Source organism: Haliotis rubra, unplaced genomic scaffold (assembly GCF_003918875.1).
Source record: "Haliotis rubra isolate DU_JTF1 unplaced genomic scaffold, ASM391887v1 Scf4, whole genome shotgun sequence".
NCBI classification, from domain to species: Eukaryota; Metazoa; Mollusca; class Gastropoda; order Lepetellida; family Haliotidae; genus Haliotis; species Haliotis rubra.
In genome coordinates, this window is record NW_025767079.1 from 569,621 (window position 1) to 592,216 (window position 22,596).

A 22,596-nucleotide genomic window follows, 5' to 3' on the forward strand; every position below is an offset into this window, starting at 1 on the left:
GAAGGGGGTCGTCGGCACAGGTCCTACAGATACGTACCCCAGGTACCTTTCTGTATACAGATATGTACCCTAAACAAAGTCAAAATACAGAAACCTACCCGGTACCCTAAAAGGCGGACGAGTCCATATTCCGCAATCCAAAAGCGAAACCGTATGTAGTTGTTCCTGTTCAACTGATTCCAATTGGTATTCATGTGCATCGCGAAATATCCGTTACTGTGTATTCTCATTACTTACATAACACAATCAAATGTATCTAATACAACAGTATGACAGTTCCGGTCAATAATACGACACAATGGGAATGATATCGTCCTAGGGTACGTTTCTGTATTCTAATTATGGCATACCCGTGCCGAAAACGACCCCTTCAGCGCAACTGGGTACTCTAAGGGACCATTCATAATTTATGGCAAGGAGGGGTGGGGGAGTGCTCCTCTAAAATTTATGGTGACCCCGCTGCATGACCCCTCTTCTCACAGAGGTTACTTGTCATTTCTTCCTACGAACCTATTTTCTAATATGTCCCTTTCATGATGCGAGTGTTCAGGATTCGTGATTGGTTGCAATCAGATTTAGTTGTGCAATCAGCAACGTTGTTTCAAAAGTGATCATTCGCAAGGCCTCGGTAATTTCCGTATGCTTTGGGAAAACTAGAACCTCTTCCCTTTCGCGATGTGCAAACGTTTCTTCAAGCTAGCCATGAAATGCCTTGTGTGTCACATCAACACAAGCCCCCAGCAGAAGAGGGATATTTGTGGGCCCCACATTTGCTTGTATTAGTCAAGTTGGATCTAAGTCGATGTAACCCGTGTTCTGATTGGATAGAAGATTGGAGATAAGTTGTGTTGCGATTTTTTGCCGCTAGGGGGATTTTACGAGTTCCAGGAAATATGATTGTATTAGAACAGATGGTCGTAAGAAGATAAGACAAGTAACCTCTGTGGGGAGAGAATGCCCTGCATGTTGTGTACAAAATTGATAATGCCCCTACCTCCCCAGAACAAAATTATCACATTAAAATAGGGTGCCGTAGGTGTGAAGTGCACGTAACATCGTCACATCAACACCAGGATTGAGTATGAACAAACTTTACAGAAAACAGGTTCTTTTATTTCATAATTGTGACGCTTCGATCATACAGATTATTGTACCGAATGCAGGAATGAATCTGTAAAAGACGTGCAAAAAAACTGTATCGAAACGTCTGACAAAATAAAAAAAGGTGTTATCTGTAAAGTTTGTTAATAATGTTACTACTTCCCAACTTCTAAAATGACACTCAAATAAAGAAGTTACCAGGATGGAGATATAATTACATGCGTAATCGAGAATGCCAGGGGAACAAATCACAAAAAGGAAGAAAATGGTGGTGTTTGCTGTTTCCTTCTGGTCCAAAACTTTGATTATTTACAGACCCATCATATAGTTGGAATACTGCTGAATGCAGTGTAAAACTGAACTCACATTCTAATCAAACATGTGCCAAAATTGTTTCAATTTTCTGGTTATGAATAATAAAGAACGTGTTGCTTACCTTATTGGTGTCCTGTTGCTTTAATATTTTGTTATGTGTCCCTTTGAGATCAGTACTTGTGGTAGACGCTTAGGTAGCGACCCATTAAGTCTCTGAATGTGGAAAAGAGGCAGATCATCCCAAGCGGACTGGAGACACTCCCTCTGCGATTAACTGTTGCTGGCTGTGATTTTTGCAGATCTACCATGCAGAATGACGTCTGTTTTCGATATTTTCCCATTCTTGATATCTCTTCAAAACTTTGCAAATAGTAGAAGGATGGACACCTAATACTCTTGAAACATCCAATAATCTATATCCATCATTTATCACATTGATAATGACCTGTTTAGAGCCATTACTCATCTCCTTTCCGTGTCAGGACATGGTTGTTATTGTTTATGTCTCAAAGTGAAGCAGACGACAAATCAACTTCCGGAATTGCGTACACGAAAGTGGCATTCATGACCAACTCGTGTTATTCAGGGACAAGCCGCAAAGGGGCGAGTGGTGACGAATGCGAAGTGGTACGGGACGTGAATAAAAGACGGAAATAAACTGACGCTACCAAGAGACGCGCCGCGAAATAAAAACGTCTTCAAATTCATTGCATTCCACTGATAGGTAAAAATTTAAACAATTGAGTTTGTAACAAAGGGATCAAAGGTGTTTCAAAGCTTGAACTGGCATGCCGATGCTGGCATCAACCCACATTTCATGAGTGACCTTGCCTAATTTCCCGACACCCTTCGAGTTAACGTTACTAAGGTCCAATGTAATACAGTTTTAGGCTCTACATCTAACGATTCTAGCCAGATATAGTCAACAATAGTTCGCCTTTTGCCCTTAGAAGTTCTACCGTCGGTCCGCTGATGTTGACCGCCATCTTGCCGAGCATCCCCTTGCTGTTGTATCAAGTCCTAAATCTCATCCACCAATTTCTTGCGCTTGTCTTCAAGTCGTAGTTTCGTCAATTCGGCCTCCAGAACTTCACATTCGCTCTGTCAAGCGGTCGTATCGATAACAGGGGATCTGCTACCGTGTGAGTCTGACGGTCCATGAAACTTCCTTGACGAGTCGGTCGACCTTGCCGGCGCGTTTGACGTGTGTCTGTCAGGAGACAAAGTGATTCCCTGGTCTGACTTACGTAGCGCCTCCATAATTGGCATACGTGATCCTGCACCCTTACGTTTAGGTGTCACCCCTTTGCTATCTTCCGCCATGTTCAGAAACATAAAACTTCTTTTCGTTTTCATAAAAAAAACTTCTGTGCTACAGCAGTCGCCATCCTCGCACGCGCAGTGATGACGTAGCATAACGGTTTTACGTAACGCCCTCTACACCAAGGAAGATAACTCTTCACATCACAATCACATGCCTAAGTCATGGGCTGGTCAAAGGGAGGCAACTCTTACGTGCTGTTAAAATCAGCTTTACACCTAAAACTATACGCTCTCTTCCATGAAAGATAACTTCCAGTATAACAATTGCATTAGCTAAAAAAGATTAATTGGAATCAACATTTATAAACAGTTATAGAATTATTAAACCTAAGTTAGGCTTTATTAGTTGGTGATAAGTGAATCTCCATCACGTAACTGGATCGTCAATAGTTTCCAAAAGACCTTCAATAGTTGTTTAACCATTCAATAGTTTGCAACTATTGACGGACTACTTTTAATGAAAGACATAAAGGGGGTCCTTGTGAATGTACTCGCTTTATACAAAATGATCCACCAAGCGGGGGTTCAAATACAAGTATCTGCATCGGGGAGGTGGAAACAAAAACAAAATAATACAACGATGTTATTTTAGTCTTTATTCTATTCAGTCACTACAACCAGATGTTAACATTTGGAATGTGGCTTTAGCTCCGCTTCTTTCCACGGCGAAGCTAATGGGAGCGTTCGAGACGTTGGCAACGGTGCTTTCCGCTGCTCCACCGACTGTACAGACAGCTCCGATGTTGGGAAGCGTTGGGAAACATGTTGCCGTCACGGACGTCGATGGTGACGAGGACGCCACAAAGAATTTCGGTGCGAGAGGGCAGGTGTCTATGTTATTAGTCACTTTACCCTGCACGACATCGTCGACAACCTGTAGCATTTCATCGCTTGTTCGCTTGTATCTGAAACATTCATTTGATAAACGTTTAATCCATGGGTGCGTGAAGTATATTCGTCCTTGTTAAACATCCTCCTGAGTATTCTGTAGTGTTTACTTATCCTCCCACAGTAACTAGACTGTAGTTATTTCACGGTTATTTTGTTTAAGTATAATGGGAGCGAGGCTGGACTGTTGATACGTTGTAACTGGCATGATGTCGGCGGAAATACGAAGATGCCTGCCATTGATAGATTGATAGATGGCGTCATCACACCCTGAAACGAATGCTGTCCTTAATATTGTTTAGGGAAAACCCAGATTACGCCTCTGACATTATTATCTTACATTAATAGCGATCATTGTAATGGACACACTTGCCGTCAGGTATAAGCTATAACAGTGTTTTCTGTATTGTATATTTGTGATTTCAACTTGAGCGTTTTCATAGCTAAATAACTAGAGAATGCGGTGCAATGAATGATTGGTTTAGTAGCCCTCAAATCCCGCAGCTCCATAGAGTCTTCGCACGGTCACTCCCAGCGTCTGCCTGCCAATGGGTGAGGCACAATACCACACATCCGGTCTCTGGTACTTGAGGGGTCGCAGGTAGAATGCGCTACAATTTGCTGGTCTGTGTCAAACGAAAAACATTTAGGTACATATGGCTTAACATATTATTCTATGTAACAGTACCAGCAGCATTTTTGCTCACCCTCTTATTTTAAAAAGCCTTTAGTCTTTTGAGTGAGTGAGTGAGTGAGCGAGCGAGCACGTAAGTTGTATTTAACACCGCATTTGTCAGCTTAATGATGGCAAAAGCCCGAAGTGATGGAAGTCTTCACGTTTGTCATTTAGGTGGAGCCCACGAGCACGGGTATGCTGCTGACAAACTCAGAACTATAATCGCAGCGATACGGGATCGAACCCACGATCAACGCTTACTTGCGTGCCTAAGGCACGCAACTCTGCACAGCACATGGCGCAGCGTTAGACGAATGGGCCACCCATGACCCTATTCCCTTTAAAGAAGGGATGCAATAACAAATATGATATACTTTTTAATTTTCAAGAATGAGTTATCGATCCATAATTTAAAAATATTATTTTTTTTAGAGTCAGCATATTTCCACATACACAGAGTGTTTGACTTCGTCTAATGTAATACTTACCTGAGTGACAAGTACTTCTCGTGAAGCCGGACTGGACATCTGACAGGATTTTCTGTATTGGGTCCAACTGTGACATACTTTCTAGGAATATTCTTGTGCTTTAATCGCGCCATTGTTTGTCATAGTCACACCTTCTAAATACCTCAAATGCTTGGCACCATTCTTCATAACAATTTCAAAAATACCAAATTCTCCTACCAATAATTCATGGTGCTCAGCACCACCCCTTAAACAAAAACTAATGCCATTTAGGTAGAATACTGTGTCCAGCAGTTTTTGCGCCGTGTCTTCTCCAAGGATCCCCATTTCCCATCGTATTTCCGCCTGCCTACGCGTGAACACATCAGCCCTCCGCTTCTGAATCCCAATGCCTCTCCGCGCAAAGGCTTTCATTTTTGCATCCACAATTCTGCGAACAGCAGCAAATTCATAATCACTAAACATGTTTATGTCTTTGCCGTTTTGTTTTAGGAAGTACTGAACTGAGCTAAAATTTCATTGATGGTGTTCCCATGACACTCTTCCCCTTTCTGATTCTTGACTTCCGTTATATAGGAAACCCGATGTCGACATAAATCGTCATCACTGAGATTCAGGAGACACCGTCCCAGACCACCACCGACACCTTTCCTTTCCTGATACCATGCATCAAAAACCCGTACAGCCCAGTGACTTTTCTGTTCCGTATGTTTATTTTTAGCCAACCTTTCCAAATTGGTGATTTCTTCGACAGTTAGAGGTGTGCCGAATCGGGATTCTTTATTTAAGATCTTTGCAGGAAGGTGTTCTTGCGCTTTTTCAAAGTTTTGTGTTGCACGTAATAATTCTTCATCAGAAGAATTATTTTGGACAAAGTCATCTTCTACTGACACAACAAAGTCTATATTAGAAATGTCACTTTCATCTTGCGAAAACCTGCTCCGCGTCAAACATAAGCTATCATCACTATCATCAGTCATTCGTACCTTTCAATCCGGGGTAGAATAGATCTTCAGCAACCCATTTTTGTCATAAAAGGCGACTATGCTTGTCGTAAAAGGCGACTAACGGGATCGGGTGGTCAGGCTCGCTGACTTGGTTGACACAAATCATCGGTTCCCAATTGCGCAGATCGATGCTCATGCTGTTGATCACTGGATTGTCTGGTCCAGACTCGATTATTTACAGACCGCCGCCATATAGCTGGACTATTGCTGAGTGCGGCGTAAAACTAAACTCACTCACTCACTCGTACCTTTCACCGTCCAGTCACTCGTGCTTATGGATGAAAAATATGGATTGTGAGTTTTATATAGCGTCAATAGGAATTTACACGTCAATAGTTCGAAGCGTGAAGCAATATGCACGTGCTTTTGCGGCGCTTATTATACTGACACCAGTTGCGATATTTCGAATGGCGAAACCGGTTACGAATTTAGGTTTAAGTAGAATAGACTCCTCAGACGCGTCAATAGTTGACCACGAAGTTAAGTCCTCCAGCTATTGACGCGTCTGAGGAGTCTATTCTCCAAGCAGTGAAAGGGTACCCGATGGGATGAGATGGTCTGTTATGATGACTGGTAGCATTTCGACATCATCATATCCGCCGAATTGATTGGGTACGAAAGGCATAGGAATGATGAATGAGGCATTCATGAACACTCGTCCCTTTCCGTAACCACAGCTTGTCCCGGAATAACACGAGTTGGCCACGAATGCGAGCAACAATGATGTTATGTAACATGTTATACAAAACACGTGAAAAGCGACTGAATGCGATAAGCTTGATCTGCACATGCGCACCTCACCCACAGCTAAGCACATGTGGTTTGGTGATCAGTCGAAGAGGAACAAAGAAGGTGTCGACATTGAGAAGTTGGTCGGAGACATCTTTACACAGAACAGTCTTTCACAGCAAAATAATTTGGACGATGTTGGTGGTTTGGTGCACGTATTAGTCACATTATCGGGATGCGCAACTGATTATTGTAAGAGTTCCGCCCGTAACCCCTACGTGAAATGTTAGGGTAAGGCAGGGTATGAAACTCCCAAACATTTCAGCCAGACCACAGGGCTGGTTAGATGTAGAACTTGCCTGCCCTGACCAAAACTTACCTGCCCCCAAAATATATTCATATACATGTCTAAATTTTAACCCGACGGTCGGGCAGGTGAATTTGAGAATCTGGCAGTCCGTGTTGAAAATAACTCGTCCCGTGCAGTCGGGCAGGCAGGCAGGCAGGTATTTCGAACGCTGGGTTAGGGTTAGGTTATGCAAGGTCCTGACATGTTAATGTTTTTAGAAATCTTTTATTCCCCAAAACTTCTAAACTCCCTTTAAACGCTTAAAACCCCAACCCCCAATAAATAAGCGCCCCTTGTTATAAAAAAATATTTTCTTAAGCATAGAATGACATAAAAACGGGGTTACGGGCGGAAATCTTTCCACGACAGATTGCTTGAATTGTTAGAATCACCCCTGTAGAATGTCTTTAACACTATTGCCAGCCGTACAAGGCAGCTAAAGTTGATTGCATCATCGAGCTCTGAGACAAGTGACATAAATCTTGTTTCACGTTTTGTAATTGGATTGTCAGTAAACTGAGCCACGTGCGGTGGGGTAGCCAAGACCCGGGGTCGATTCGCCACGTGGGTATACAACGTGTGAAGCGCATTTGTTGTCTCCGACGTCATATTGCTGAAAGCGGCGTAAAACCCAACCGCATCACCCAGCCACAGAACTGCACTCCATTAATGCATTTAATGGTTTACCGCCGCCATTTTGCTGGAATATTGCCGAGTGAGGCGTTAAACAACAAACACAATTTGTATTTACAATTTGTTTTTTTCTTTGAACTGTCTGTAATTTGTTTTGCCATTGTACCTGTGTCATTCTTTCTCCATGTTCCTGCTGGTGTTATCGTTATTCTTCCACAATGTTTCATTGAACAAAGGACTAAAGTACTGTCGGAAATACTAGAAAAATGCTTCTTGACTCATATTTAAAATTCAGAGGTATTACAGTTACTTAAATAACAAATATCACTTTAAGAAACATCTACCTAATGTAGACTGAGGGAATAAATTTTGAGACATGCCCTAAAATGTGTTTTTACTGATGAAAATACCAAAAAATTAGAAAAATATAAGCGGTTGTGGGACGTTATTTGATACAAACATTAACTACCTGTGCTACTTCATCAGCATGCACGGTATCGACAGGTGAAATTGACACCTGAGCACACGCTCGGGCGAGGGCAATAGATGTTTTCTTCAAAATGTTGAATGTGTACGTATAGTATACGTGTTGGTTATGTAAGGGATCATGTGATATCCACATTTCGCACACCAACAATGTATATATGTATGTATGTATGTATGTATGTGTGTGTTTTTTTTGAAATAAACATACGAATTACTGTACATTGGAAAGAATCCTATCACTTGTGTTATCTTATCGATTGTTTGTAGAAATGTGCAACGTTTTAATAAATGTTTTGCATGTCAACAGTATATTTCATTGTAAACATATGGATGTAATTCGGTCAGTTTAATTCACTGGTGTAGCTTCTTTTAGACTATATATATGTCTTCTATATATATTCTAAATAAAGTTTGTAGACCGCCCGTCTAAGTACTCCCTTGTCAAAGTTGTCAAGGATGGTTTTACGTCCCGGTTTTGCTCTTGAGACGGTCCCTGTCTTATCTGATTTGTTTACAATATTGTAAACTTGTTGGTAAGACACACCAACGGCTCTACAAGTTCTGTAATAACCTTTCTTCTAAACTAATGAAAGGTATACCTCTGTCTTTTTCACGCACAAAAAACTTATAAACCTTTGCAACAATTGACTGCAAATAGTTGGCGATAGTGAACGCTTTAATAAAGATGTGCATGCATGACGGGAAACTTATTTATCAAGACTTAACAAATTAAAGTAACAGAAACATTCAACATTTATTTGTTTAAGAAAAACGCTAATTCATATTTTTACACCGCCTGTATTAGCATTAATGAAAAAATCTTGTTGTTTTGGTACCAAATTCTCTCCTGTAAACTGCCCTTTAAATGCATGGGAATGTTAAATCGATTGAAATAAAAATTAAGTACACTATAAGCGAGTTGATATATTGACAACATAGTACATTTATCACCTTTATAAAGATATTAAGGCTGAAAAGCATTTTTCTAGCATTTCCCACAGTACTTTAATAAAATACATGCTGTCTGTTAGCTCGTCCATCTTATTAAGTAACTTTACCGTAATCTATGTATACTCTTAAAATAAGTAGGGGAACTTCATTTTTGATTTACGATTGAAAAAAATATGTGGGGGTAAAAGACTTCCTTTACGTACACCCCACCCCCATCACCAACACCCCCGCCTATTTTTGTGATGAGCAAACTCTAGTTTAGTCTTTAGTTTATAGTTAAAGGTACTTAAGGAACTCTTACTAAGTGGGAGATATACTGGAGTCAATCAATGTTGATTCCTTCTTGCCATATTTCATTTTCAAAATAGTCAAGTAAAGGAAAGGTAACTCCGAATTTCCAAACATGGCTATTCCCAGAATAGTCTATATCCTGCGGGCAAAACAATTCATTCCCCTTTGTAAATGTTTCAGCTTGAAATGCGTTTTACTACGCGCGATTTGATTGGTTTCTTGTAGGTCACGGAATTGGTTTCTTGTAGGTCAGGAAAGGCGAGTATGGTTGTATGTGGGGATGTCTATTCACACTTTTCTAAGGATCAAATAATTGATTCAACAGAAAACTATGATGTGGGGTCGAATTTGGTTTTAAACATGGATCCAAGTTTTCAGTATGTAATTTCATCTGGTGGATCCCATACCTGCTATTGCCATGATTATGGTTGATTGGTGCCATGAAACCATGTAAATGATTACTCGTGCATCAGGTGCATAAGCTTAAAGTGGCTGTTTTCCAAAAGATGTGTTACCATATCATCATTTATCCAGAAAGCAAAGTTGGTTGTTTCGTTGACATGTAGTACTTTTGGGGCGGTGGGCTAGCCTAGTGGCTAAAGCGTTCGTTCGTCACGGCGAAGACCCTGTTTCGATTGCCCACATGGGCACAATGTGAAGCCCATTTCAGTTTCACTGCCGTGATATTGCCGAATCGGACTCGAGGATAGAAATATCAGCATGTCATAACAATTTACAAATAATATCAGTCCTGTCGATTTTCGGGTGGTCATGCCATTTAATACGAAGGCTGATTTGATCTCAACAAACGCGTGAGATGTTAATAGATGACACTTGAAAAGCACGTTCATTTCATGCCAGGTGAGACCGCGAAGGTCCGGGTTAGAATATCTTCAGTAACCCATGCTTGTCTTAAGAGGCGTCTAACGGGATCGGGTGGTCAGGCTCGCTGGCTTGCGGACACATGTCATCGGTTCCCAATTGCTGAGTGCGGCGTAAAACAAAGATGGGATCGGGTTTGGCCATGTCGGCTGTACCAAGATGTTGGAAATGAAGACAATTTTATAAAAATCGACTGCGAATCCAATTCTGAATGATTAGAAAAGAAATTACATATATCGATGCCCCAGAGTCGAGACCGCCCCAAACAACAAACAAATTTTAAATATTCGTGTCTGCAAAAACGTTATTATTTCATATGGAAACTATTCGGCTCACAATTGCGTTGTCCAGTGCGGCGTAAAACTAAGTCTGGGTTAGGGGTTCTTGATGCCCCGCCGTACATTCCTTGTCTTCTCTCCAAGTTCGGCGGTGGTGTATAGATTCTGTACCATGTGAGTCACATCTGCATATTTTATCAACAAAAAGACAAGATGAGAGACTAAAAGTTTATTATCGCAAGTTGACATTGATGGAAAAGGTTTTTCTTCAAAACGTTCGGCCTCTTCATCAGTGTGTCCAGTTTCTTCCCGTTTTCATGGTTGCCGTCTCTCAAGCATCACTCGATGGCTGAAACAGACACAAAAAGGGCAGTGTTTTCATTTTATTTGACATGTATTCTAACTGTGCGGGTTCACAATAACAAATTTCCCAGATTTGAAAACATTTCTTCAGAACAAAAGCCAATATTGAGGACAAACAGGGCCAGCCACTGCTTTCTATGGCAAGACATCTGTCGGGGTTAAAGCGTTCGCCGAAGACCCGGGTTCGATTTGCCACATGGGTACACTCGTCAAATTCAACTCTTATTAGAAGTAAAGGACACCACCCACATCTGATTGCAAGAACGATAGCATGGAAAGTGAAGTTTTGTTTTGTAAATACTTTTTTATTGAAACGCTACCCCAAGGAGGATCGCTCTGAAAAAGAATGACATACATGTATGAGATAATGAAGTATCACGTGACCAGAAATTTATTTATTCTACCAAACCCATTCGTATCTGGCCGGAGTTTTACGTCACATCGCGATATTTAGCGACGAGACCAAATGAGTATCTTGAACAAGAAAATATGTCATACTGACTGACTGCGTTTGGTTTTACGCAGCTTTTAGCAATATTCCATCAACATCAGACCAACTCTACGATTTGTTTGCAGAATTTATGTCCTAAAATTAAAAAGTTGTTTACCAAAACTATCATTAAAATTTTGACACAGTTCACCATTTGTTACGACGGAGGAGTGCAATGAGAAGGAACAGCCAGGTGTTCGCGAAGCACGTGCACAAGTGCCGACAAAGTTATTGATTCATTAACCTGTGCTGTGCCGTCTCCATCCTTTCTCGCACACCTGGAAAATTTTCAAATATAAGAAAGCTGTTGGGTATTAGTGTATATATATGTGGCAGTTTTGTACAATGATTACATAATTCGGTCCGTTTCTACCACCACAGTCAAGCAGATCCGTTTTCAGGAGAAAGTCATTTATGTTCTACTGGAAACACGCTTATCTGCCCTTGATTTGCATCACGTGAGCGGAAGTTCCTGTTTGGGAAGGAGCAAGCTTTCACAATATATTCTACCGGAAACACGCTTATCTGCCCTTGATTTGCATCACGTGAGCGGAAGTTCCTGTTTGGGAAGGAGCAAGGTTTTGAACCAATGTTTTCTACCGGAAACACGCTTATCTGCCCTTGATTTGCATCACGTGAGCGGAAGTTCCTGTTTGGGAAGGAGCAAGGTTTTGGATCCAATGTTTTCTACCGGAAACACGCTTATCTGCCCTTGATTTGCATCACGTGAGCGGAAGTTCCTGTTTGGGAAGGAGCAAGCTTTCACACTATATTCTACCGGAAACACGCTTATCTGCCCTTGATTTGCATCACGTGAGCGGAAGTTTCTGTTTGGGAAGGAGCAAGCTTTCACAATATATTCTACCGGAAACACGCTTATCTGCCCTTGATTTGCATCACGTGAGCGGAAGTTCCTGTTTGGGAAGGAGCAAGGTTTCACAATATATTCTACCGGAAATACAATTATCTGCCCTTGATTTGCATCACGTGAGCGTTAGTTTCTGTTTGGGAAGGAGCAAGCTTTCACACTATATTCTACCGGAAACACGCTTATCTGCCCTTGATTTGCATCACATTGAACGGAAGTTCCTGTTTGGGAAGGAGCAAGCTTTCACAATATATTCTACCGGAAACACGGTTATCTGCCCTTGATTTGCATCACGTGAGCGGAAGTTCCTGTTTGGGAAGGAGCAAGGTTTTTGAAGCAATGTTTTCTATCGGAAACACGCTTATCTGCCCTTGACTTGCATCACGTGAGCGGAAGTTCCTGTTTGGGAAGGAGCAAGCTTTCACAATATATTCTCTGCCGGAAATACAATTATCTGCCCTTGATTTGCATCACGTGAGCGTTAGTTTCTGTTTGGGAAGGAGCAAGCTTTCACAATATATTCTACCGGAAACACGCTTATCTGCCCTTGATTTACATCACGTGAGCGGAAGTTTCTGTTTGGGAGGAAGAGCAAGCTTTCACAATATATTCTACCGGAAACACGCTTATCTGCCCTTGATTTGCATCACGTGAGCGGAAGTTCCTGTTTGTCAAGGAGCAAGCTTTCACAATATATTCTACCGGAAACACGCTTATCTGCCCTTGATTTGCATCACGTGAGCGGAAGTTCCTGTTTGGGAAGGAGCAAGGTTTTCGAACCAATGTTTTCTACCGGAAACACGCTTATCTGCCCTTGATTTACATCACGTGAGCGGAAGTTCCTGTTTGGGAAGGAGCAAGCTTTCACAATATATTTCTACCGGAAACACACTTATATGCCCTTGATTTGCATCACACGAGCGGAAGTTCCTGTTTGGGAAGGAGCAAGCTTTCACAATATATTCTACCGGAAACACACTTATCTGCCCTTGATTTGCATCACGTGAGTAGAAGTTCCTGTTTGGGAAGGAGCAAGCTTTCACAATATATTCTACCGGAAACACACTTATCTGCCCTTGATTTGCATCACGTGAGCGGAAGTTCCTGTTTGGGAAGGAGCAAGGTTTCAAAATATATTCTACCGGAAACACACTTATCTGCCCTTGATTTGCATCACGTGAGCGGAAGTTTCTGTTTGGGAAGGAGCAAGCTTTCACAATATATTCTACCGGAAACACGCTTATCTGCCCTTGATTTGCATCACGTGAGCGGAAGTTTCTGTTTGGGAAGGAGCAAGGTTTTGAACCAATGTTTTCTACCGGAAACACGCTTATCTGCCCTTGATTTGCATCACGTGAGCGGAAGTTCCTGTTTGGGAAGGAGCAAGCTTTCACAATATATTCTACCGGAAACACGCTTATCTGCCCTTGATTTGCATCACGTGAGCGGAAGTTCCTGTTTGGGAAGGAGCAAGCTTTCACAAATATATTCTACCGGAAACACACTTATCTGCCCTTGATTTGCATCACGTGAGCGGAAGTTCCTGTTTGGGAAGGAGCAAGCTTTCACAATATATTCTACCGGAAATACACTTATCTGCCCTTGATTTGCATCACGTGAGCGGAAGTTCCTGTTTGGGAAGGAGCAAGGTTTTGGAACCAATGTTTTCTACCGGAAACACACTTATCTGCCCTTGATTTGCATCACGTGAGCGGAAGTTTCTGTTTGGGAAGGGAAGGAACAAGCTTTATTCTACAATATATTCCCTGATTTGAAACACGCTTATCTGCCCTTGATTTGCATCACGTGAGCGGAAGTTCCTGTTTGGGAAGGAGGAAGCTTTCACAATATATTCTACAGGAAATACACTTATCTGCCCTTGATTTGCATCACGTGAGCGGAAGTTTCTGTTTGGGAAGGAGCAAGCTTTCACCAATATATTCTACCGGAAACACACTTATCTGCCCTTGATTTGCATCACGTGAGCGGAAGTTCCTGTTTGGGAAGGAGCAAGCTTTCACAATATATTCTACAGGAAACACACTTATCTGCCCTTGATTTGCATCACGTGAGCGGAAGTTTCTGTTTGGGAAGGAGCAAGGTTTCACAATATATTCTACCGGAAACACACTTATCTGCCCTTGATTTGCATCACGTGAGCGTTAAGTTTCTGTTTGGGAAGGAGCAAGCTTTCACACTATATTCTACCGGAAACACGCTTATCTGCCCTTGATTTACATCACGTGAGCGGAAGTTCCTGTTTGGGAAGGAGCAAGCTTTCACAATATATTCTACCGGAAACACGCTTATCTGCCCTTGATTTGCATCACGTGAGCGGAAGTTCCTGTTTGGGAAGGAGCAAGGTTTTGAACCAATGTTTTCTACCGGAAACACGCTTATCTGCCCTTGATTTGCATCACGTGAGCGGAAGTTCCTGTTTGGGAAGGAGCAAGGTTTCACAATATATTCTACCGGAAATACAATTATCTGCCCTTGATTTGCATCACGTGAGCGGAAGTTCCTGTTTGGGAAGGAGCAAGCTTTCACAATATATTCTACCGGAAACACGCTTATCTGCCCTTGATTTGCATCACGTGAGCGGAAGTTTCTGTTTGGGAAGGAGCAAGCTTTCACAATATATTCTACCGGAAACACACTTATCTGCCCTTGATTTGCATCACATGAGTAGAAGTTATCTGTTTGGGAAGGTTTGCAAGCTTTCACAATATATTCTACCGGAAACACTTTATCTGCCCTTGATTTGCATCACGTGAGCGGAAGTTTCTGTTTGGGAAGGAGCAAGGTTCCACAATATATTCTACCGGAAACACACTTATCTGCCCTTGATTTTCATCACGTGAGCGGAAGTTCCTGTTTGGGAAGGAGCAAGGTTTCACAATATATTCTACCGGAAACACACTTATCTGCCCTTGATTTGCATCACGTGAGCGGAAGTTCCTGTTTGGGAAGGAGCAAGGTTTCACAATATATTCTACCGGAAACACACTTATCTGCCCTTGATTTGCATCACGTGAGCGGAAGTTCCTGTTTGGGAAGGAGCAAGGTTTTGGAACCAATGTTTTCTACCGGAAACACACTTATCTGCCCTTGATTTGCATCACGTGAGCGGAAGTTCCTGTTTGGGAAGGAGCAAGCTTTCACTATATTCTACCGGAAACACACTTATCTGCCCTTGATTTGCATCACGTGAGCGGAAGTTCCTGTTTGGGAAGGAGCAAGGTTTTGGATCCAATGTTTTCTACCGGAAACACACTTATCTGCCCTTGATTTGCATCACGTGAGCGGAAGTTCCTGTTTGGGAAGGAGCAAGGTTTCACAATATATTCTACCGGAAATACACTTATCTGCCCTTGATTTGCATCACGTGAGCGGAAGTTTCTGTTTGGGAAGGAGCAAGCTTTCACAATATATTCTACCGGAAACACGCTTATCTGCCCTTGATTTGCATCACGTGAGCGGAAGTTCCTGTTTGGGAAGGAGCAAGCTTTCACAATATATTCTACCGGAAACACACTTATCTGCCCTTGATTTGCATCACGTGAGCGGAAGTTTCTGTTTGGGAAGGAGCAAGGTTTCAACAATATATTCTACCGGAAACACGCTTATCTGCCCTTGATTTTCATCACGTGAGCGGAAGTTTCCTGTTTGGGAAGGAAGCAAGGTTTTGAACCAATGTTTTCTACCGGAAACACTTATCTGCCCTTGATTTGCATCACGTGAGCGGAAGTTCCTGTTTGGGAACGATCAAGGTTTCACAATATATTCTACCGGAAATACACTTATCTGCCCTTGATTTACATCACGTGAGCGGAAGTTCCTGTTTGGGAAGGAGCAAGCTTTCACACTATATTCTACCGGAAACACTTATCTGCCCTTGATTTACATCACGTGAGCGGAAGTTCCTGTTTGGGAAGGAGCAAGCTTTCACAATATATTCTACCGGAAACACACTTATCTGCCCTTGATTTGCATCACGTGAGCGGAAGTTCCTGTTTGGGAAGGAGCAAGGTTTTGGATCCAATGTTTTCTACCGGAAACACTTATCTGCCCTATCTGCCCTTGATTTGGGAAGGAGCATTTCATCACGTGAGCGGAAGTTTCTGTTTGGGAAGGAGCAAGGTTCCACAATATATTCTACCGGAAACACAGTTATCTGCCCTTGATTTGCATCACGTGAGCGGAAGTTCCTGTTTGGGAAGGAGCAAGCTTTCACAATATATTCTACCGGAAACACACTTATCTGCCCTTGATTTGCATCACGTGAGCGGAAGTTCCTGTTTGGGAAGGAGCAAGCTTTCACAATATATTCTACCGGAAACACGCTTATCTGCCCTTGATTTGCATCACGTGAGCGGAAGTTCCTGTTTGGGAAGGAGCAAGCTTTCACAATATATTCTACCGGAAATACACTTATCTGCCCTTGATTTGCATCACGTGAGCGGAAGTTCCTGTTTGGGAAGGAGCAAGCTTTCACAATATATTCTACCGGAAACACGCTTATCTGCCCTTGATTTGCATCACGTGAGCGGAAGTTCCTGTTTGGGAAGGAGCAAGGTTTCACAATATATTCTACCGGAAATACACTTATCTGCCCTTGATTTGCATCACGTGAGCGGAAGTTCCTGTTTGGGAAGGAGCAAGGTTTCACAATATATTCTACCGGAAACACTTATCTGCCCTTGATTTCGATCACGTTAGTAGAAGTTTCTGTTTGGGAAGGAGCAAGGTTCCACAATATATTCTACCGGAAACACTTATCTGCCCTTGATTTGCATCACGTGAGCGGAAGTTCCTGTTTGGGAAGGAGCAAGCTTTCACAATATATTCTACCGGAAACACACTTATCTGCCCTTGATTTGCATCACGTGAGCGGAAGTTCCTGTTTGGGAAGGAGCAAGGTTTTGGAACCAATGTTTTCTACCGGAAACACACTTATCTGCCCTTGATTTGCATCACGTGAGCGGAAGTTCCTGTTTGGGAAGGAGCAAGCTTTCACAATATATTCTACCGGAAACACGCTTATCTGCCCTTGATTTGCATCACGTGAGCGGAAGTTCCTGTTTGGGAAGGAGCAAGGTTTTGAACCAATGTTTTCTACCGGAAACACACTTATCTGCCCTTGATTTGCATCACGTGAGCGGAAGTTCCTGTTTGGGAAGGAGCAAGCTTTCACAATATATTCTACCGGAAACACGCTTATCTGCCCTTGATTTGCATCACGTGAGCGGAAGTTTCTGTTTGGGAAGGAGCAAGGTTTCACAATATATTCTACCGGAAACACACTTATCTGCCCTTGATTTGCATCACGTGAGCCGAAGTTCCTGTTTGGGAAGGAGCAAGCTTTCACAATATATTCTACCGGAAACACGCTTATCTGCCCTTGATTTTCATCACGTCAGCGGAAGTTCCTGTTTGGGAAGCAACAAGGTCGGGGAACCAATATATTCTACCGGAAACACTTATCTGCCCCTTGATTTTGATCACGTGACCTGGGGTTTCGGTTTGGGAATGGCAGAGGTTCTACAATATATGCCATTGCTTGTGGAACCAATATATTCTACCGGAAACACACTTATCTGCCCTTGATTTGCACCACGTGAGCGGAAGTTTGTTTCGGTTGAGGACAGGTTCGGCAATCAATAAGTTCTACTGGAAATATTTGTCTGCCCTTGATTTGCTTCCCGTTGAGCGGAAGTTTCTGTTTGGGCAGGGTTGATGTTCCGTAATTTATTCTACCTCAAATATACTTATCTGCCCTTGATTTGCATCACGTGACCTGGGGTTTAGGAAGGAGAAATGTTCGGCAATTTATTCTACCTCAAATATACTTGTCTGCCCTTGATTTGCATCACGTTAGCGGAAGATTCTGTTTGGGAAGGAGCAAGGTTCCACAATATATTCTACCGGAAACACTTATCTGCCCTTCATTTTCATCACGTGACCTGGGGTTTCGGTTTTGGAAGGAGAAATGTTCGACAATTTATTCTACCTCAAATGTACTTGTCTGCCCTTGATTTGCATCACGTGAGGGGAAATTTCTGTTTGGGAAGGAGCAAGGTTCCACAATATATTCTACCGGAAACACTTATCTGCCCTTGATTTGCATCACGTGAGCGGAAGTTTCTGTTTGGGAAGGAGCATGGTTTCAGAATATATTCTACCGGAAACACTTATCTGCCCTTGATTTGCATCGGGCGATGTTTCTGTTTGGGAAGGGGAGAGGTTTCACAATATATTCTACCGGAAACACTTATCTGCCCTTGATTTGCATCACGTGAGCGGATGTTTGTTTGGGTTGAGGACAGGTTCGGCAATCAATTAGTTCTACCGGAAATATACTTGTCTGGCCTTGATTTGCTTCACGTTGAGCGGAAGTTTCTGCTTGGGAAGGAAATAGGTTCCACAAATATATTCTTCCTGAAAAATTTATCGGCCCTTTATTTGTACCACGTGACCGGGCGTTTCTCTTTAGGATGGAGACGTTCGGACATTATATTCTACCGGAAACACTTATATGCCCTTGATTTGCATGTTTTGTGAGAAGCAAGGTTCGTCAATTTTATTTCACCGGAAACATACTTGTATGCCGTTCATTTGCATCACGTGAGCGGATGTTTCTGTTTGGTAAGGAGAGAGGTTCGGCAATCAATTTATTCTACCGGAAACATACTTATCTGCCCCTTGCATGAAGTTTGGGAGTTTGGTACAGTTTTATTTCTATGAGAAATATGCATGTTCTCATCTGCCCTTGTATCACCTGACCGGACGTTTCTGTTCGATGGAAGGAGAATCGCACACGTGAGCTTATGCTTAACGACAACATTAAATTAAATATGTGTGAGGGTGACAACGCCGGCTGGAGAACATATCCACTTTACCATGGTTAGCACTGTCCAGTCTTGTGCGTCGTTAAATCTTGATAATAGAGGGAGTTTTGGCCAAAAATCTTAGAAAATCTGTGGTCTTCTGACGTTCAACGACTAGTGGTAAGAGTTCCCCCGTAACCCCCGCTTGAAATGTATTATATTTATTAGGATTATTTCGAGGGTTTAGGGTTAAGTTTAGGGGCAAGAGTTCCTCCCGTTCCCCCATCCCAAATAATATTTATAAATTAATATATGCTGAAATTATTAACAAACCCAACAACAATTACTAGAGAACTCACAAAATGACTAAAAGTCCAAAATTTAAGTTAAGTTTAGGGTTGGGGGAACGGAAGGAACTCTTTCCGGCATAGAATAATTTTAGAAAATACGGAGATTACGGACGGAAATCTCTCCCAGCTCTCAGAAGTCATGCTTAAAAAATTAAATGCGACAGGATTACCATCCAGCAAAGCAACAAAAGTTCTTGTTTACCTACACATGCTGCTCAGAATATTTGCATGATTGCACAAGATACGGCAAAGAAACGTGACATGAGATCAGCGAGTTTAGTTCTACGCCGCACTCAGCAATATTACAGCTATATGTCGGCGGTCGACATGAGATGAAACTTCGACATCGGTTCACTGTGATAAAACAAAAATATGAAAAGTTGAATGCTTTATTAAATGGTTCTGTTTTTAAAACAGTGCATGAAAAATAAAGTATACATTTGATTCAGACTGTCCCGCATTTACACTCTTTCAAACGTAGTTGCCTTGTATGACTGACAAGGGAGTGTTTTAAACATTCAACCTCGGAGAGCATTTAAAGTTTAAAATAATAATCTTTTATGTTTCTGATACTTTTTTTGCACTTTAAGAAAAAAGGAAATAGCAAAACCTGCACTGACAAATAACTTTGCAGGAAAACAAACAAATACAGCAAAAATAACCCCTGATATAAAACTACCAAATTTAATCTTAATTCAGCATTTGAAACGATGCGGAACATTTGTTTATGATATTTTAAATAATTCATGCAACTTACCATCAAATTCGCCCCCAACATTTGGCTGTGGAAAACTGTGCTGTCGATCCTCCATTGTGGCTCTTGGACTTATCCGATCGTTCCTGACCTCGAGTGCGCTTGTGCAAACCAAGCTTGCAGCATTCATCGACTGTGCACGACGTGCATGCGTTCCACGTGATTACGGCCGGTTACATAACCATTCGTAACTACTCGCCACTTTCCGTGACCTACCGGAATGACACGAGTAGTTACGAATGTTACATAACGCGCTTGTCAAAGCTGACGGGAAAGGTTGCAGACGAGATTGTTTTGCCAAAATGGTATGATGCAACTTTTTATGATCGATTCAGAAGAGAACATTTTTTAAATATTACCTATTTGGTTTAAGGGCGTGATTTGAATCCAGAGGGTCAACGCTTGCCTCAATTCTCTGTCAAGAATATTCAATTTGGAAACCTTTCACACCGAGAGGGTAGCCCTTCTGTCACTCACACTTCAAATCTATTCTGATCTCCCGAACAAAGCAATGAGTAGAATAAATTAAAGCAGAAAGTGCATCTTAATCAGGATAAATTGGAAGATCAGGATAAATTGGAAGATCAGGACAATGTGAAATTCAAAGAAGTGCTTTTAGATATCATCAATGATGGAGAAATAGTCTTTCTTGTGATGAACTTTTATGAACGCTTCAATAACTGTGTTAAAATAATTATTTCTTCTTCCTACCTTCTATATTGTTGGTGTTGCCACTTTTGTGATAATTCTTTTTAAAATTCGGAGTGGCAACAAACTACACTGTCTACGCTTGTATTATTTCTGACTATCAAATATATTTTTATTAAGAAGAATAAACTTGATTGACCGTTTCAGCTTTTATTTGGTTTTTCATTTTTTTTTACTCACATACGATATTCCTCTTCGTGAAGAAATCCGTGGAAATCCGGGTTAGAATTGATCTTCAGTAATCCATGGTTGTCATGAGGCGACTAACGGGATCGGGTGGTCAGGCACAGGAACCCGTTATCGCTATGTAGGTTAAACACTCTATTTACATATATGACGTATGTGTAGATCTATGGTCTGTGTTTAACTTACATAGCGATAACAGGTCCCTGTGTGGTCAGGGTCCCCGAGATGGTTGACCCATGTCATCGTATCCCAATTGCGTTGATGGATGCTCATGCTGTTCATCACTGGATTGTTTGGTCCAAACTCGATTATTTACAGATTGCCGCCATATAGCTTGAATATTGCCGAGTGCAGCGTAAAATTAAACTCACTCACTCTTCGTGAATACCTCCACAGGTGACGTCAGGAGGACCGACCATCAGCTAATTTTGACCACACAATCGTTATGGAGGATGCATGTTTTTTCCCAAGAAAGTGTCACCATTCTAATACTATTAGCCTTCCGTCCTTTGCCTTTCAAGACAGATGAATTCTCAATCTACTTAAAGTGGTAGCCTAGTGGTTAAAGCGTTCGCTCGTCATGCCGAAGATCCGGGTTCAATTACACACATGTGTACAATGTGTGAAGTCCACTTCTGGTGTCCCCCGCCGTGATATTGCTGGAATATTGCTAAAAGCGCCGTAAAACCCAACTCACTCACTCTACTTAAAGACGTATCATGTTGAAGAGCGTACGTAAAATCTCCACATAATGATGACAATAACCATGCTAATTATGCCGATCCCTTGGCACAGATCAGGGGGCACAGCCCTTCTGACACTCTGGGTAATGCAGAAGGGTGCAGTGTTGGGGAGAGTACATATTCTCGGGATAGTTCTTAGTGGGTTCAACAAGGGATTCCTGGGAGTTCTTACTGTGGGTTCAACAAGGCCCTGACCTGATGATTTACCAGTCTGGGAGAACCTGTCCCATTCACTGTCTGGGCAGGCCTGTAGTTCTATATTTACATCTTGGTATGGAAATTTTGATTTTAACAAGGTCCACAAATGACCTGATGTTGATTATTCTCTCATATTCAAGAGGGGCCTTACCGCTAGTGCTGACTTCGAATCCCACTAAGGGTACAATGTATGAAGCCATTTCTGGTGTTCCCGAATGTTGCTGGAATATTGCTAAAAGCTGCATAAAACCAAACTCTCAGTCTGTCATATTAGAGAACACTTTCATATCATAAAGAAATAGATCCTTGATTTCTTTTGAGCAATATCTGACAAAAGTAATGATTAAAATTCAATAAAGCGATTGATCCATTCCCCACCATGTGTGAAGCCCACTTCAGGTGTCTGATATTGTTGCTAAAATAACATTGCTGAAAGCAGTTTAAAAACCAATTCACTCACTCACCCATTTGTCAATGTTCTCATCACTGGTTGAAATATTTTTGTTTATTGGAATGGTCAACAAATTTTAACAACATGAAGAAAAAAACTGTGGTCATTCTTTTGTTAATATAAAAAAATTCTATGGGAGGGTCAACCGAGGTACCCCACAAATTCAATGTTTAATGATGGTACAATTATTAATTTGAACAGAAACATTGATTTTATGTAGTTTGCATGACATGGGAAGGGGTTGCTATTATCTTTACAATAGCCATGGGACAACATTAGGGT

At 41.8% G+C, this 22,596-nt stretch overlaps 1 long non-coding RNA gene across 1 annotated transcript; it reads right to left on the reverse strand.

The window, feature by feature from the left end:
* Nucleotides 1-10,590: 10,590 nt before the first annotated feature.
* On the reverse strand, nt 10,591-20,370 carry LOC124287249. Its single transcript, XR_006901234.1, has 2 exons — nt 20,032-20,370; nt 10,591-10,725 (listed from the first exon to the last, which is right to left on the reverse strand). It is a non-coding gene; the product is annotated as an uncharacterized LOC124287249 (long non-coding RNA).
* Between the last annotated feature and the right edge of the window lie 2,226 nt (nt 20,371-22,596).